At 40.8% G+C, this 15,613-nt stretch overlaps 1 protein-coding gene across 4 annotated transcripts in view; it reads right to left on the bottom strand.

Annotated features, from left to right (window-relative positions):
• Window positions 1–7,577: 7,577 nt before the first annotated feature.
• INO80D (INO80 complex subunit D) overlaps window positions 7,578–15,613 on the bottom strand; it is a 46,026-nt gene continuing 37,990 nt past the window's right edge. For 2 of the 4 annotated variants that reach the window (XM_066322657.1, XM_066322659.1), the window contains one exon: window positions 7,578–9,847. The gene's annotated coding sequence lies outside the window, so the exon portion shown is untranslated. The remainder of the gene's footprint in view (window positions 9,848–15,613) is intronic. The other 2 variants (XR_010743988.1, XM_066322658.1) reach the window with 2 other exon arrangements.

Here is a 15,613-nt window from a genome sequence, read left to right as displayed (position 1 = left end):
TTAAAGCTCAAATACAGAAAGGAAATGCAAAAGGAAATGAAAAGTGAAAAAGAATCTCCCCTTGAAAAAACTAATAAAGATATTCCACTTCCCCATGCTCTCCCTTATCTCACATCACTTGGGGAGCATTGATTCTGCTCACATGTGAGCTTCTGCACAGACTATGCCACACATTGCAGGATGTAATTTCTTGGTTTGAAAAGAACAATTGGAACTGAGAGCCCTGTTGTGCTTGTCAGCATCCCCAGCTCTACAGGGCACACACACACTGTCACTGTCATTGCCACCAGGTAGCAGCCCTGGCAGCTCTGTCATGGCCACCCTGGAATAAACCCAGCACACGACAGGAACTACCTTGGGTTGATTATTAAAAACTCAGGCTACACTTATATTTCAAAAACCTCTTACAATGGTCTGCTGCTCCTTATAGAGTTTGAGCAATGAAATGAAATCAGGAATGCAAAACTAAAGGTGATGGACCAAGCAGGTCTAGTCACCCTCTATGGCAATCTGCAACATCTTTGCCCAGCCCATGGCCATCCACCGGGTTTCTCATTATTTGCTTCTACCAGGGCCCAGCACCATGTGCAGCACTACCCACACACTTGCTGGGACCACACTTCTGAGGCTCCTTCAAACAGCCCTGTCAGACTGGCACAGCTCTGGTCTGGAGGACACAGCTCCATTTGGGTGTAGTTCAGGCATGGAAGGAGCAAGCAGGAGAGCTCTGCCAGCAAGGCTCATTCATCCTGAATCTCAAACAAGAATATCCTACAGTCCTGCCGTAGCTGTAGCCAAGTCTGTGATGACAGCACTCTGCACTCTTCCACCACTGCACATTTCTTGCAGGAACAGGCAGGCTGCTCCCACCTAAAGAGCAACTCAGAAGGCACTGAACCCCCAGGCCCTGCCCTGCAGTTGGGGCAAACACTCTAACCTCTGCAGATAACACTACTAACATCAGATTACGTCCTTTGGGACACCAGGGCTCTGTTCCACCACATGCTGCAGAGGAGAGCACCACTGCCTTCATTCTGCACCTCCACCCTAAAGAACAGCATTTCTCTCCTGCACAGATCATGACAGTAGGATCATTAGAAGGATGCCATGCACTCAGGCCATTCACAAGGAACAATCCCATGATAAATAATTAGCAAATTACCTGTTTGAAAACAAATGGAGAAAACTTAATTTTTGATTGTTAACAGTCTGGCATCTTTCACATTAAAATTATAGCCAATAAGGAATTTCACATTGTGGCCCTTGCACAGTAATATTTTCCTTTGTCAAGCCATTTTCCTAGAGTAAACAAAACCTCTGAGAATACTTATCTTAGTATAAAACCTTGCAAGAAAAATAAACAAAATTATGTTCAAAATGAAAAATAAAATAGCATGTGTTTTGGTTTTACAGCACTGGGAAAGCCATAAAACTTAATACTCCAAGTGCAAGAGTTTGAAGCTCTTTGCTGTCATTAGTGTATCCCTTCTATTGAATACCATCTTCCACTGCAAATCAAGTTCCAAACAGCTGGTGGAAAAATAAGAGGCAGAAGGAAGACAAGGCTGAACTGTGAAGTATATGGATGATTTGTTCTTATAGCATTAGAGATTACCAAAGTGAAAGAAGAGTTTCTTTTATCGTTCTGATGTATTTTAAGAATTTTGCACCACAGGCTGCATTTCAATTACAGGACCAGAGTGTAGCAACAGATGGGACATGATGTGTAAAACCCACCAGTTTTCCAGACAGGAAGTCTCACACCAGGATGGCCACCCATATAGGACAGGGTAAGTAATGTGGGCTGGGGGCCTGATAAGGCAGCAAGAGAATAAAAAATAACTCCCTGTCACAGCTGCATGGACTGCAAACTGGAGATTTGGACAAGAAAAATTGCAAGAGTTGGATCCACTGGGATAAGTTGGGATCTAAGACAGCAAAATCTGCAGTTTGTCTACCAGAGACAGTCACTGAGCAGCACAAAGGCAGAACAAAGACAAGGAGGCAGATGTGGAGAGAGTATACAAGGTGATGTTGAAGCCAGCTGTGCTGCCAGGTGTCACAGGGATGCTGAGGTGCATGGGACAATGGGCAGCCTCTGATATGGACTTCCAAAGTGCATGCAGACACCAGAACAGAAAGACAACTGAAAGAGAAGCTTTTTGTGTCACTCACTGATTCTGAACATACGGAGTTACACTGAGTCATTGGCCCTTTTCTGCTTATATCCTCCATCATTTTCTGTATGGTTTAGATTATATTGCAAACAATGCATAGACTAGAAGATCTATGCATTGTTTGTCTCATTCATACTCAGCTTAGACCAGCCTGATGGGGATTTTGGCATTGGTTAAGAGCACCAGTCAGAAAATCCAGCAAGAAGCAGAAAGAGACAGAAAGTGGATATTAATTGTGGATAAATATCCCGTGTTACTGGGGTGAAATAAAGGAAAAGAGTGCCTGCAAGTATTCAATTAATTGAGAGTTAAGCTGCCACCCAGCAGCCCTGTTCTCTGTCACCTGGCAAAGGCAGATGGCATCACTGCTGCCTGTGGGCAAAATCTGCCCAAAGCCAGGGACATACTCAAAGAGGCACAGCACGATCTCTGTGAAACACTTTACTCCCCACAGCACAGGGCTGTGTGAAAGTAGCCAACATCACAGCAAACCAGGATGAGCAGGACTGGTAGCTTTTAAAGCATTTTTAATGGGAAATGGTGTCTGATAAAGACATCATCTTTTTGGCGTGTCATCACAGAAAATTTGCTACAGGCAGCCAGCTTACCAGGACAAGCGAAATATCACAGAAGCTTTACTGATTTTTTTTCTAAGATTGTTTGTCAACATCCTCATCCCCATCACCTTTGAAAGGGCCAACTGAGACCTTGCCTGATTCTAATTTCATAATTAGGGATATTAGGAATAGCTCTGCCAAGCAAGGTCTCACACCTGGGCAGAGCTGGTAGAGATAAAAGACACGAGTGAGGAGGATGAGGTTTGACAGGGAACAATTCTGAGCTCTAGGAATTTAATTTTGCTTACCAGAATCTCTTCAGCAACAATTTTAGTTGCAGTCTGAGGGGAAAGGAGATGGAGAGGACAAGACAGAAACATTGTACAGAATGAGCAAAACACTGGGAAAAAAACAACCTAAAAGCTATATTAAACAGTAGGACCCAAGGGAGAACAGAAAAAAAAAAAAAAAAAAAAAAAAAAAAAGAAGAAGAGAGATTATTAACAGAGGAAACTGGCTGGCTCCACTGAAGAAACATTGGTAAACAGAATAATTAAATTCTGCAGGATTAAACAAGGCAGTAAACTGGTTGGGGAAAAAAAAAAAAAAAAAAAAAAAAAGAGAGAGAGAGAGAGAAACAACAACAACAACAAAACAAAGCCAACAAAAGCCCCAGTAATCACATGCTCTCAGAAATAAGTCTAGTGGTTTTACTGACTTGAACACTCTACTGGACTAAAAAAAGCTCTTTACTAAAGCAACCATAGCAGATGTATGCAAATTGCTGAGAGCACAAATTATAGAAGAATGCACATTTAAGGAGGTATCCTCTGTTTGATGCTAATACTTGTCTCTTGATTCAGACAGCAAGTTTAAATGTCTGCAGTCACAGGCAACAGGAACATGCAGAGAAGAACCCGATATGTCTTGGATTTCACCCATTCATATCATTCTGGGCGCTTAAAGAATGACCCCTTAAACCTCTCTAGCCATCCAGCTGGGTTCTTCCTAATGGGGTGATGGCAAAGAACATTTTCCTCTAGCAAATGGAAAATAAAATCCAGCAAAGGTTATCTTTAAGACCTGCCCAACACTGGTTGAAAGAACTTTAATGCCCCTGGAACTCTGGCAGCTCTAACCCTGAAAGGGACTGGCACCATCACGGAGAGATACAGGGAAGCTGTAACCATGTACCACATGTCCCATGTGGAAATGGCAACAACAGTCCCTTTGGGAAATTCTGTGAGCAATTCCAAGGTCTGGTTCTGCACAAATTCCACTGGCACAAATGTGGACCAGCTCTGCCAACGTGGCAGTATTATAACTGAGACTCACAGCTTGAAATCAAACCTTGGCAGGGTACTGGCCCAGATCTGACATAAATCAGCCTCTCTGTTCTTGCTGATGCTTTGGCACAAGTTGGCTGAGGAAGAGTTGTTGCTACCCCTTCAGCTGGAGTGTGCATTTCCCATGCATTCTTTCCTGAGTGCTGCCACTGTCAGCACATGTAAAGCCTTGGTGCAAGAAAGCCACAGGTGGAGAAGAAAGGTTTCAACACACTTAAAACCCTAGAAAAAATGGATATTTTTCATCTGTGAAGTTCTTTTTAGCATGAGCTGTATGCTGTTATGCTGTAGATGCTCTGACATAGGACTGGACAGACAGAGGAGGGTGCCATGTCAGACGCCAGCTGTGCTCCTGACGCTCCTTTGCCCTCCCTGGGGTCACAGCACAGGCTCATGGCACTGGTCTGCAGCTGGGAAGACCCTCTCCCTTCCCTGTCACCAGAGTACTTTCTCTCCTGCAGCAAAGGGCCATCACTACATCCAGCACAGTTGCAATGGGGAAACGGGAAGTGTTTGAAGTCCATGACACCCTCCCAGGAAACATGGTCTTGCTGAACACAAGGGAGCTGTGAAAATCACTGTTCAATGTAGCAGCATTTAGGGCTGTATCAGCTGCCAGGCCAGGCAGGGGCACACAAATCAGATTTGAAGAAGTGCCCTGGGGCTGGCTGATTAGAGAGAGGTTTTTCCACCAGAGTTGCACAGTGTGAAAGTAAACACTTTGAACAGGCAGGAACCTGAAGCTGGTGCACAAGCTGAGCAGGAACAATCAGAGCCAGACTGAGTTTACATTGCAGTACTCTCCTCCACGATATGGAGATGTTGGCCATCACAAATGAGGTGTGGGCGGTGAACAAGACCTGACTCTTTTGGTCCTAAGGACATCTGTCAAGGGAGGTATTGGATATAGACAAAGAACTACTGTACCACTGTTCCCCTACGGAAGCTCAAGAAATAGCCTGAATATCAAAGATACTTTGCTTTCAGGGACATTTCTAGCACAATACTTCAATTTCTTTTCCCTAGATTCAGTTGTACCAGGACTCTTCACTGGCACCTTCCACAATTTATAAATTAGCAGTAACAATAAAACAATCCATCCATTCCTGGGCTGAACCTCATGCCAGCAAACATGACAATCACCTCTTAGCCCCTTAAAACAAGCATCCTGTATCTCTAGTTCAGATCTGAAAGCTGCAGAGAGTACCAGCCCTGTGCTTGGGGTCTAGGCTCCAGGGGATGCTGTGGAAGATGGTCCCCATTATTTCCTGCAGATGGGACAATTGCCTGTCACGATGGTGGGAGAGAGGCTCCTCTGCAGGAAGCCAGCTCCCAAATTTAATGAAAGTTTCTCCTTCCAATTGCTTCACTGAATACCAGAGCAACACTTGCTCTTGTAACAAAATGTCACTTGCTTTTCAAGTACAGAATAAATGAGCTTTCCTGAGAAAATAATTGCCAGCTATTAAAAAGCTACTGTTGGAGCTTGAGAGAACTATTAAAATACAAAGAGAAATGTACCACATTCTTCCTGAATTGATACTTCAAACAAAACCTATTTTTGTTTTGAAATGTGGCACTAGAACAATGACCAGTTGCTTTTGTAAAGTTTCAGACTTAGAGCCATGTAATCATTTTCTAAGAGCAGCATTTCTATGTTGTTCATGAAAATAGTGGGGAAAAAAACCCACAGGTCAGTCAGTTTCTGCCTTAGGTAGCAGAGGAGTCTCAATCCATCCCTCATCAAGCCCACACTGGGGAATGTCCCACTCAGGACCACAGTGGACATATCGGCTTCTGCCAGGGAGTCATCCCCAGGGAAGAGCCCCCATTTTCCTAACTTCCACCTTCTTAGTCCTCATTACAGCCTCAAATCTTACACCAAACAGCAACTGTTACTGTTTTCTTAAAAGCAGATTTTAAACAAGTATTTTCTCCATAAGAATCAAATCCTCCTCTTGCCATTTTGAGTGCTACTTGAGATGGAGTACTTTGAAGGAATCAGCTTTATATCCACACGCATAGACAGAATTGCATCAGAAACAGCCCAGGACTGTCTCATCTCTCTTACCCCTAGAGTGTCCAATTGCCTCAGGCCCATAACCTTGAGAATTCCCTAGAAAAGGACAAGCTTGGGGTAGATTTTCTCGAGTCATATTGCACTGAACTTACACTGCTGCACTCTCCTTTTGTTGACTTTAAGCATCTGTTCCTTTCTGTCATCGCTCTGTCTTGATAAAGGTCTGGGTGCGACACTTTCAGTGTACTCCCATCTCCTAGGAACATGAGGTATTAAAGCACAGTTTCATCTTTGCGACAAAACCTTTGCAGCACATGTTGACATGAAAGACTACACCATTCACTGACACTACTTACCCCTCGGCCTGAATTACAACCAGGTACTGTGAAATGCTGCCCTAATTACACTGTCTAGAATAGCTGGGCCACTGTTCATTAAAAGAGAAGTCAAATTACTGAATCTCTCTCTCATCAAGCTCTGCTGGTTGTTATTCCGATGACCAGGTCAGCACTGAGACTGCTAATGAAAAACAGAACCTGGGAGATGGTCTCACCAAGGACACAACTGCTCCCCCACAAGTCACAGCCTCAAACACACTGGAGATGGAGACGAGCAAAGCAAACACCACTGGAAGCACAAAGCCTCATGTCAGAAAGCAGAGACAAAAGACTTCACAAAACAAACTGTGAGAGGGAGATGCAGCAGTCATCTACTTACCATGAAGTGTCCAAGGGCTAGTTCTGTCTAAAGAGAGGACATCCTTTGAGCTACTGTGGAAAAGCCACTCTGGAAGCTCAACCCCAGCACTGGAAGGGCAGTGCCAGCCAAGGCAGTCCTGTTGGCACCATCTGCAGCAGGGTGGCACAAACAGCAGCTGTACCTGAGCAAGGTAGTGGTGATTCCCAGTGTCTGGCCAATGTAGGCGAGATCCATGCCTTGGCCTGGCAAGCCTACCTGAGAGCTGACCAGAGCCCCACAGCATCACCATTTCTCATCCACATGCTAATCACCAAATAATGCCAAACTCCAACTTAACCAGTTTTGTTGATGAAGCAGGTATATATTTTTTAAATCTCGGAAAACATATCATACATGAGAGAATTCTATCCTATACCCCTTAAATTAGACTTCCCCAAACCAGAAAGCAGGATGAAGGGGATCTGGTCTCCAGACCAGTGATCCAGAGCTAGAAAGCACTATAATTAGAATCAGGACTGAGACTGAAGACCCCAGGTTGTTTGCAAAACTAATTAGCTAATGTCATTAGAAAGCAACAGAGAATAAGCAAGAGCTGACTCAGACTCTACAGTAATCTAAGCAAAGGACAGTTTAATAACTGTACTTACGATATGTTTTAAACAAAAAAAAAGACCCCAAACACTTTATGGAGTAGATTTCATCCTGGGCAATAATATCCATACATTTTGGACTTGGCAAAATGGCTTGGAGAAAAGGGTTTCATCAAAGTAAACACAGCTACTTCACAGCAAGATTTATTAATACATCCAAAAGAAAGAAAGAAAATCATTTTGTCACACTATATACAGATAATACATACAGTGTTTTATACACATATTACATCAGTTTTTACACAAGAAAAATATACATAAAAATGTAAACTTTTGTATACAAAAACCCTTAAACAAATTAAACAAGGACCAGATAACAAAAGGAGACCAATCTATTATCATTTAATTGATTTTTTTATATGGTAATACAGTACATTCATTGAGAAGTATGAGGAACATGTGAGCCAACCTTTCCTATTTAAAGGGAAAGTACAAACACAAGCTTTCCTCCCCGCCCCTGGAATGCTGTCCGTGAGCCTCCAGCACTAGAAGCAGTGGTGCAAGATGCCATTGCTGCCAGGGACCCTGCAGGGAGGGACCCTTCTTCTCGGGCACCTCCATGCACCACACTCTCCCAAAGCAACACATCCACAGAAGCAAGCTGGGCTGGGCTGTTTGTGCGTATTAGCCAGTCTGCCAGCTAATACCATGAGACGGGACGCGGCAGTGCCCGTTTGTATGTTCCCTTTAAGCAGTCATTTAGTGGATTAGCGTTGCTGGAGGAAGTTGCTTATTTTTCCCAATGTATGGTATGCTGAACACATGTGTCAGGGATGAGAGGGAAGAAGGAAGGGGTGTAAGAGACTGCTAATCCTTGCTACCATGCAGTTACTTCAAAATCAGGTACATTTGCAAGCTACAATTCACTGGTTCAAAATACACTGCCTCACCTTTGTTTTCCCACTGCAACTTGTTTACATTTTAAACTCTAGTGACCGAACAACTGTATGAGGCTCTTTGTTACAAGGCTGTTTCTGATATCAAAGCATGATCAAGCTACCTTTAAAATGACACCAAACACAAACTTCTCGGAGACAGCCTTAAAAAGAGAGAGCATTCCCTCTAAGCACTTCAGATTGTCCATTTGCCACCTTCTTTTATTAAGTCTCGGATAAATATATTTACCCTTCACTGCAAAAAGGATATCGGTTGAGCTTCTGACATCTGTTTTGCTCCACTTGTAGATAAACATTTTTGGGAATTGGAAGGAAAAAAACCCAAAAAACAAACCCAAATTTTAAAACCTCAGGCATAAAATAAGAAGGGAATTATTTAACATGTTGGTGAAAAAACAGTTGCAGAAACTTGAACTTGTTGGAAACAAACAGACGATAGATTCCAATGAAGGCTTCTCACATTAAATAAGTTAGACGGGTTACAGACATCTTCAATAAAAACATCCATCCTCCACAAAGTATGTTAAAATGAAACACAATAGTGATGCACTGGTATTTCTCCTAAAAAGGACAGAAGGACATGAAATCTCCTTAGTGATATCAGTACTATTGAAGGAGGTGAACAATGATTTACAAAAGTATTGAGGGAAAAAGAAAATTATGAATCATTAATTATAATTGAACAAAAGGGGGATGGGGCAGAATGCAATTACTGTATGCCTCAGAAACACCTGAAGGAAATAAACACTTAGAAACTTGTGGTTTCATTTCTTTCACCTAAACAATGGTGGGAGTAAGGGCCTGTCTGCTTGCTCTTGGTTTTTTTTTTGTTTCCTTTTTAAAAGAACAACCCTTCTAGTAAAAATTCAAAAGACAATTACAAATGGCTTTAGATAATTAAAAGTCTCCTTTTTAAAATAAAACTTTGATAACACATTTCTCCATTTCTTCTATATAATGCAGCTTCAGTGAAAATTAGTAATAAGGGACAGCAATTTGCAAAAAAGAAAAAAAAGTGTGGAAAAAATTGCCAACCAAGTTTCATAACATATACATATGTATATGCAGGACACCTACACTCTATATACATATTTAATATAGGTATGCATGAGTATATATCAGGAGATAACCAACAGGTACATTCTCCACGTACATAAACTGAAATAGCGTAATAAGCGTGTGCGTATCAATCTATTATCCACACGCAGTACACAGACATACCCATACACACGCGCCAACATATGTATCATAGAAGTTCTGTATGACTGCATGAAAGCTCAGATGGAACAGCACACCAGTTACCTTTTTCTAACAGAAATGCAAGGAAGACAAAATTCCATGGCTGAATTGTGGCCAAGAAAAACTGTGTCATAGCCATATTGAAAACATGGAATCCAGTATGGCTCGATGACAGAACTGGAGCAGCATTCTCCTCTGAAACTGAAGCCTAAGTTACACAGCACTTCAATGTGACTGAGCAGGTTGCTGACAGGTGCTTTCTGCTAAAAGGATATAGAAGCTCCATTTAGCCAGAAAACAGAAAATAAAACACTTAAGGCCATAATTTACTTGAATAAGCAAGATCACCCAATGCACAATTAGATGCAAAGTGCTAGCATGTTAATGGTCAACTCTGCACTCCATTTTAAAATGTTTTATGGTAAAGTGTAACAAACTGTGTTTCTTTTGATATGTTTTATGACAACCCCATTGCTCAGAACAGAGTACAGGGCTGACTTTTGCTTACTGCCTGTGTTATAGGAAACACAAATCAAACTCCTTTTTTCTCTCTACGGTTGAAATTTGGAGGTAGTATTTGGTGGGTGCAATTTTTGCATTTTAACCACTTAAATATAATTCTAGGTTAACCTTTTAATATGCTAGGAAGCTTTGCATCAGGTTCCATGAAAGGTTTGTATTCATCTGCAAATCAATCACAGTCCTACTGAATCACAATTGAAGCTGGGGAAGTTTGCATAAGTTCAAGCAGGTGCTCACGGCCCAATTCAGCTACCACTCCAGTCACCAAGAGAATTTCCTTCATGCATAAGCAGAGCTGGATTGGGCCATTAAAGCTGATTGCTGCTAGCAAGAAAAACTGCAGAGATGCAGGGACAAGAAGCTGGAATGGAGGCAATGGAGCAGAGAAGCAGAAGAAGTTGGCGTTTTGCAAGAGGCCTCAATGAGACTAAATATAAAACAAAAGCAGAGACATAGCAAGGAAACTCCACTGCGAGGGCTGAGGTAACACAAACCAGTGGTGGCCGAGCTCAGATCAGTCTCTGAGTCATTCAGACCCCTCAGAAGAATTTAAAACAACTTATCTGGCACAAGTGCTTACCTGTAACACGTATGTTACGTGGATAGTCCCTCTCTTTAGCTCACACACTCATGTTACAGCTAATGTACAGGTGTGTGATACAAGTTATATTCCATTTATCAATCTGTATGCATGTATATATAGATTTAGATTGATTGCATTCGTATGTATTTATTGTACATCATGAGGGCAAGTCCACATTCAGCAAAATGCTACCATTATCTCATATACAGATATAACTCTCTGTACAGGTATACACAAAAATGGGTCTATTCTCCTCCATAAAGGCATAAAGATTTATGCTCCTGATTCCCATTACCACCAAATAAGCAGAAGGAAAGGCCTCTGACAACTTCCATCTCCCTATCCATTTGCCTGTATGCATATGTGCCAGAAATAAATTGTGGGGAGAAGGAAAGGAAAGGGATGCCTGAGGGAGTATCAACATAATGATATGGAGCGAAATATTAAAAAAAATTGCAAAAAAAAATCAGATTTCTGTTCAATATTGGAAGTTCTATTTTTCTAAAAAGGTTTTTAAATTCACCAGGATCATCATGCTTAGAAGTGATACTGTATGAATAACAATTGGGTTACTTTCTCTAGCCTGAACAGAACAGTATGAAGAGTAAGCAAATCTGAAGAATGTTTCTGACTTCTCACAGTTTCAAGTGAGAGCTCTCATAAAGAAATCTTCCTTTTCCAATGACAAAAAAACCAGTAAGTGGTCATAATCAAATTCAGAATTTCACAGCCTAAATGAAACTCCCTTGACTGAATGCATATTTTGTTCTGCAATCCCACAACAGCAGTTTTGGGGCAAAATTGATATACACAAATATCCTCAGAAGAGAAAAAAAATCTGCTTTGAAGACAAGATCCTTTTCTGGAATGGAGACCACTGCACAAACAGTACCCCTTACAATCTAATTGGAAAACACAAGTACATTGATTGACAACATTTTCCAAGTCAGACCATAGGAGATTTGGGTATTAATTTGCAAAGATACAGCAATTCTCATGCCTCTCCATCCCACTGAATGTAAACCTTCCCATTAATTTTTTCCTGAAAACTTATTTCTTCCATCACTCCTCCTCTCCTATTTGTTTTATTTAAAGGCTGTCTTTGGGAGCTTGGTATTTTCATGGCATTTTAAACAGGGCTCAAAGCAACTCATTTGAAAAACAGTAAAATTGACATGATATCAGAGTTAGCCTTATAACAGAAGATTATATAGTAGAGAGTTTCAGTTATTTATACAACAGTGAGGACATAACAACCCCCTACTAAATAATCACAGTTCTACAATACATTCCATCACCTCTTGACTACTTTTCTCTTTACAAAACTATGACCTACATACAATATACACATTCATATCGCACATACATCCCCCCCAATGCATATTTTTTGTGTGTATATATAATACATACATGCACACAAGCAGTCTAATTCTATTTATAAGTCACAGTGGGAATTCCTTTGTGAGGAAAGGAGGGGAAAATTCCTGAATAAGACACTGTAGATTCCTAATGTTCCAACTTTTCAAATTCCAACTCACAGAGCTAACTGGAAATAAATACATTTAAAAAAAAGAAAAGGTCTTACAAACTTGGTTCACAACTCCCAGCTACAGTAGTTGGATTTTTAAATTTGATCTATTTACCCTGTAACTAAATTTCTAATCATAGGTACAAACCACGGATAAATTATTGCAGAATGTAACACTCAAAATTTAAAAAGAGTTATAGGAACAGTAATATAAGGGTTAAAAAGAGTTCTATACTTGTTGATACAGGATACCATTTTATTTTATTTATATATATATCTATATATAGATATAGATATCTGCAAGGTAGCAAAGAATAGCTGTACACCTTGACACGGCAAAGATCCAGTGTAAAAAGGTGCTTCACTAGTTTGTTTTTCCAAAAAAGCTTGTATATAATTTTATAGCTATTAAAAACACATATGCAACATAATTCATTACACTCAATACAGCTTTAGTATAAAACTTATAATTTATGAGGTGATGTTAATAGCATAAATTAATATACCATTTCTCTTAAAATCTACAATAAGTATTCTGAAAGCTCATTGGGGAAGGGTATCTTTAAATAAAAAGTTTAAAGCTGAGCGTGATGAAAAAGATTCTGTATGTTGAACTTGAGATGAGAGCCCCGAGAAGAGAGAGTCCGTAAGCCAGACACTGTTGACTGTGAAACTGAACAAAGATTTCTCCTCCTTGCACTCTCACTTAGGTGACGCTCTACCTTAAATTATTATTTATTTTAAAACTATTTACTTTTTTCTTTTATTTTTTCTTTTTTTTTTTTTTCTTTTTTTTTTTTTTTTTTTTTTTTTTTTTTTTTGTTAACTGCCCTTATTTCCACAAGGAATCCCTGAGACATACCCAAAACTGTACAGTGAAGGTCATCACTGTTCAGAGAAACTGGTTCAACCCTTTCTGGTAGGATGTAGCTATTTTGCATGAGAATCAGAATGTCCATCACTTTAGAATGCATCTGTTTGCACCAGAACCACCTACACTGTTTAAGACGCAGGTTAGAGAGTCATTTCAGGGTAAATCAGTCCACTCCAAGGTAGAAGCCAATGCCATCGCAGTTAGCTACATCAGAGCATTCTGCACCAAAGTTAAAGTTTTCCAGAGGGTATCTGGGAACGTTAGCTATCCAGAGTTCATCTCTGTGGGCACCAGTTGACAACGACAGAAAGCAGGTTAAACATTAGCATTACTGGACCAAGTTCAAAATGCCTATGTGCTCGACACACAGGTAACTCTGGACATCTCACTCTGTGTGTGTTGGGAGGAACTAGCAAGAAGAGTAGGAAGAATGCATTTTTCTACAGCAAGTAAGTACAGTTTTATGGTCAAAAGGCCAAGTTTCATCCTATTCGCTTCCAGACCGAATTCTATGACCCAGAGTAGACTGAAAGGGTGCCAACACTTACTTCAAGGAGACAGATAAAGAAAGCCTTCTCCAACCATTGCTGTCAACTTACAGCCACGCTCACTGTGTCTTTTCATGCTTCTACTACTACCCCATTCTACAGCAGCTAGAGAAGGAGCAGAGTAAAACAGGGGAAAGCAAAGAACTCAACAACCATAAGAAGTACCAGACAGCAAACGGAAAATAGTCACTACTGTTTGGGGTTTTTTCTCAAAAAGAGGCTGAAGACGCAAGTGAGAAAATAGTTTTAAGATGCATATTTTCTAACTCCTTCTCCTCCCCCAAACTTTTCTCTCTCAACAATAGTGTTTTTGTCTAGTTTTAAAGACAAGACTGAAACTTTAACTGATCAGAACTAACATCTCTTATGACCAGACCTCTCCTGAAGTCCAAATTTAAGTTTAGTGAACACAAATAGATTTCTGTCACCAACACTCCTTACTTTAATTTGGGCTTGAGCGTATTAAGAAAGGGTAATTTAAATTTTAATTGTGACTTTCTACTGATACACATCTCAAAAGAAGAGGAACTTCTGAGAAGGTAAATTCTTGCTAAAAATGCCTGTATATTCACTGCCAGCATGTGCACTCCCATGATCAATGTACCCTCAGCATCTAGTTCATGACATATTAGCATGCTGTGAAACATCTCCCTACTCACTGATCTGAGAAATACTTTGATCTATTGCACTGTCATTTTAGCATCCAAATATATGTTATGAATTGCAGAAATCTCTCCTCCTTTTCATTTTACAGTTGAATTAGCTCAGAACCACAGAAGACTTACTAGCTGGCATAACTTACACTGGAGAAGTGTCTGAGAAGGGAAAATAGAAGCAAGAATGATGAAGAATGTAGAGTGGAAGGAAATAAAGGAGGTACGAGAAGTAGCCCACAAAGCCCCATCATTAAATGTTACACAAAAGATCAGAAAGACCTTGTGATCAGTAGGTGAGAAAGACCTAAAGATCCAGCCAGCACACCAGCCTCAAACTATTCCTTCAGTTACTATTTCTGCCACCACTGGGCCTTGCAAGAGGTCTGCACAGGAGACTCCTTCACATGCAAAAATACAAAAGAAAAAAATACCCCAGTTCCACCAGGGAAGCTGCCTGGACAGCCACACAAATGTCTCACTGCCAAAGATCACTGCAGGTAACTTTTCTACTGTTAGTTGGCTGAGAGCACCTCCTGCCACCGTCCTGTGCCCTGCAAGTAGCTGGCTCTTCTAAAGACTTTTCCCTCCTCTCTGCCCGAAAGCTCACACTGTTGGACAATTCATGAGCGGATTTAGCTCACTGCAGCACAAAGACAGGGAGAAATACCCTTGGAGGCCTGACAAGGCCTTCAGGGATACACAGCAGCAAGCAGGCTGCAGGAGCTCAGGGAGCAGCTGGAGTTCAGTAGCAGTGTAGGTAGCCACCAGGGCCAGCTTTTCAGGGAAGAAAACTGGCCACTGTTTATTGTACACCTTTGCAGGACTCTCTTTGCAAGAAGATTCAATCCCAGACTGTATTTAGATGTTGTTACAGCAAGACAAAGCTTCAAACTGAATTTGGCTACTGGTTTGCAGGTTCAGTCCTAGGTCTTTTGCTTTGGCCATGCCCCTAAAGCAAGTGGCAGCTCACAAAAGAATAACCTAATTTTTCAGTTCTCATCTTCCTTTTATTAAAAAAAAAAAAAAAAAAAAAAAAAAAAAAAAAAAAAAAAAACCCACCAAAATAAAACACCACTCCCCTTGGCTTCTCTTTGCTATTAGGTACAATTTCTCTTTGAAAATTTATTTTCTCTGATTTCTGCCTAGCAGGAGATAAGCTCAGGGTTTTCAATGCTTTCCAAATGAGAACTGCAAATCTCCATTTTCAATTAGAAATCTACCTGTTGCCATTTTCTCCACAGTGCCTGAGGCAGACCTTCAACTGTGCTATCTCTCAGCATTATCAATTTAAAGCCCTTATGCTCAGCCATAGAGAGAA

This window comes from Sylvia atricapilla, chromosome 7, assembly GCF_009819655.1.
Source record: "Sylvia atricapilla isolate bSylAtr1 chromosome 7, bSylAtr1.pri, whole genome shotgun sequence".
Classification (NCBI taxonomy): Eukaryota; Metazoa; Chordata; class Aves; order Passeriformes; family Sylviidae; genus Sylvia; species Sylvia atricapilla.
The sequence above is the reverse complement of the archived record's forward strand: the minus strand, read 5'-3'. Positions and strand labels throughout refer to the sequence as shown.